General features: G+C 40.9%; 1 non-coding gene across 1 annotated transcript; it reads left to right on the forward strand.

The window, feature by feature from the left end:
- Nucleotides 1-2,727: 2,727 nt before the first annotated feature.
- Nucleotides 2,728-2,833, forward strand: LOC141644780 (small nucleolar RNA R71). The gene has a single exon (XR_012544388.1). It is a non-coding gene; the product is annotated as a small nucleolar RNA R71 (small nucleolar RNA).
- Nucleotides 2,834-3,489: the final 656 nt, after the last annotated feature.

The raw sequence follows: 3,489 nt of genomic DNA on the forward strand, positions 1-3,489 counted from the left end.
CTTTGTGCAAAGACTAGCGGATTCTTCAATGTGAGACGAGTGGATTCTTTGGAAGACGCTCGGATTCTGTTACAGCAGAAAGACGGGCGTCTTCTCTGCAAGACGAGCGTCTTGTATCAGACGAGCGGATTCTCCACTGGGACGCTCGGATTCTGCGACAGACCATTTCATTGAATTCCACAGCTCAGCCAAACGAGCGTCTGGTGATATTGGACGCTCGGATTCTGCTAGACGAGCGGATTCCCTTTTGAGACGCTCGGATTGTTCCATGTCCACACGGATTCAGGTCCATCCGTGGGTACTGCATAACCCGTAACGTTTTCATTCTTCAATTCTCGTGTTCTTCATTGTGGGGGCACTACAAAGGCATGATAGCCTAGGCAATTGCTACCCCTACACTAAGTCAAAGCACTACACATCAATAAAGTCATAAGTCCCTCCCTCACTTCTCTCAAAAATAATGAATATCTTGATCAAGGCACAAAAATATAAATCCAAAAATGACAAAAATGCAATGTAAAAATTGAAATGCAAGTTAGGGAGTTAGAATATTTACAAATGGTGGTTTAGGGAGGACTCTACCAAACTCTCATCCGATGGGAGATGTCAAGGGGGCATGTTCAAGGTGTTGTTGATGTTACTGAACACCTTGAAGAAGTAGTCGAAAACTTGTTCATTATCATGATAAATATCCTCAATAGATCTTTGCACTTGTTGTTCTCCGTGATGGTCTTGGTTCATAGTATTACCAATGTAGGGATTGAATATCCCTTCGAACTCGTCATCCCAAAGACCTCAAACTTCGTCTACTTGATCATTAAAAATCTCTTGAGTTGATAGAGACAACTCTCCTTCTTTCTTGTTTTGGCCAATGAGGCCATCTTTTTCACTTGTCATAGGTGAGCTTTTCAAGCTCTCCTTGTTGCTATTCTCTTGCTCTTTGAATGGAGCATGATCAACTTGCTTTTTCCATTGAAATTCCGACTTCTTCTTATCATCCTTCCGGCTATAGTGATCAACCATGAAGCATGGCTCATGCAAACGGGGAGCTCTTATGGTCTTGTCAAGATTGAAAGTTATGCTCTCGTCTCCCACTTCTAGAGTAAGCTCTCCGTGCTTCACATCTATCACCGCACCCGCGGTGTGCAAGAAAGGTCTACCTAGAATGATCGGAATATTGGAGCCTTCTTCCATGTCAATGATGACAAAGTCCACCGGGATGAAAAATTTCCCAACTCTCACGGGAACATCTTCCCATATCCCTAACGGTGTCTTCGTCGATCTATCGGCCATTTGGAGTGTGATGTTGGTACATTTAAGCTCTCCCATCCCTAACCTTTTACTAACTGAATACGGCATAACACTCACGCTTGCTCCTAGATCACACAAAGCCTTGTTGATCGTGGTGTCGCCAATAGTAAACAGTATTGAGAAGCTTCCCGGATCTTTAAGTTTCAGAGGTGAACTCCCTTAAAGGATTGCACTAATCACCTTAGTGAAGGCGATAGTTTCAAGCTTCCGGATCGACTTCTTTTTTGTAAGGATGTCCTTCATGTACTTTGCATAGGCCGGCACGTGATTGATTAATTCCGTAAAAGGAATCGAGACTTCCAAATTCTTCACAATTTCCATAAATTTCCCAAGTTGGTCATCGAACTTAGGTTTAGCTTGACGACTTGGGAATGGAAGTCTAATCACGATGGGCTCTTTCTCCTTGGCCTTCTCTTCAATTTTCTTTGAAACTTCTTCTTTTGTTGGTTCTCCTTCCTTAGAGTTTTGCACAACTTCTTCTTTGTCACTAGCTTCCACAACTTCATCCTCAACTTGCTTCTTTGGTCCCTCATATCTCGTACCACTCCTCAAATGAAAGGCATTAACCGTTTCATGTCTTGGGGGATTATCTTGTGGTGATAATTGCCCCTTTTGCCTTTGAGAGCTTGAAGATGCTAGTTAGGTCAATTGAGTTTCCAACATTTTTGTGTGGGCTAGGATATTGTTGATAGTGATGTCTTTTGTTGGCTATCCTTTTGCATTTAAGTGAAAAACTCTTGTTGATTCTTTTGCATTTGAAGGACCGCTTTTTGAACATCAAAACCTTGGTCATTTTGTTGATTGTATGGAGTTTCATTTTCGTAACCTTGGTTTTGGTTGAAAAAGGGTCTTTGATTTTTGTTTTTCATGGGAGGTGGGGTGTATGTTTGTTGAGGGTTTTGAACATTTTGGCTTTTGTATGAGAGATTTGGGTGGTATTTGGTGTTTTCATTGTAATAATTGGAATAAGGGGTACCACTCTTGTATGCTTGAAAAGCATTCACTTGTTCATTTGTTCCCCTACATTCACTTTGGTCATGTCCCAAAGTTCCACATTTCTCACATATCCCACTTGGGATTGATGAAGATGCTACCATGGCATTAACATGATGCTTTGGTGATTTTACGGCTTCTTCAAGTTTAGCTATAGCCTTTTCAAACTTCAAGTTTATGGTATCAATATGAGCACTAAGTTGAGCACCCAATTGAGTAATAGAGTCCACTTCATGCTTTCCTCCTGTAGTAGCCTTGCGAGCTCTACTATATTGTGAATTATGGACCGCCATTTCCTCAATCTTGTTCCAAGTTTGATTATCGTCAACATCAGTGAACATACCATTTGATCCCATGTTGAGAATGTTTCTTGAGTCTTCATAAAGACCATTCTAGAATTGTTGTACCAAGAACCACTCGCTAGGTCCATGATGAGGACATGAACAACAAATTCCTTTGAACGCTCCCAAGCTTCATACAAAGATTTTTCATCCCTTTGCTTAAAACCCGTAATTTGAGCTCTTAGCATGTTAGTCTTTTCCAGAGGGTAGAATTTTTTGTAGAAAGCTAGAGCCAACTTCTTCCAAGAGACAATTCCAAGAGTAGCCTTATCAAGGCCTTTCAACCATTGTTTTGAGGTGCCGATTAGAGAAAAAGGAAATAAGACCCATCGAATTTGGTCTTGAGTCACACCGATTTGTGAAATTACATCACAATAGTCACAAAAAGTCTCCATGTGAGAGTGAGGGTCTTCACTAGGCATCCCCTCAAATTGGCTTCTTTCGACTAATTGGATAAATGCTGATTTTGCAATGAAATTTCCGGTTAAGTGTTGTGGTGTGGGAGTACCATTGGGTAGGTTCTCCTCGGTTGGAATTTAGGCATTGTGGGTTGATTTTGTGTTGGATTGGGTGTTGGGTTCTCCTCACCTTCTCTTGCAAAAGGGTTGACGAACTCAATAGTATTTGTTTAAATATCTACAACCTCACCAATACCTCTCAAAGTACCTCTAGCAAGTCTTCTATTGTTTGTCAAAGTCCTTTCAATTTCGTGAGCAATGGGTAACAAGTTACCTTGTGATCTTCTAGTCATTCAAAATATCAAATAACTCGAAAACAATTAGAACAAACCTTGAGGAGTTTTACTTCCCCAAGGCAAAGAAAGACACAACTAATAATAATCTAA

The sequence above is a fragment of the Silene latifolia genome, chromosome 2 (assembly GCF_048544455.1).
Source record: "Silene latifolia isolate original U9 population chromosome 2, ASM4854445v1, whole genome shotgun sequence".
Lineage (NCBI taxonomy): Eukaryota > Viridiplantae > Streptophyta > Magnoliopsida > Caryophyllales > Caryophyllaceae > Silene > Silene latifolia.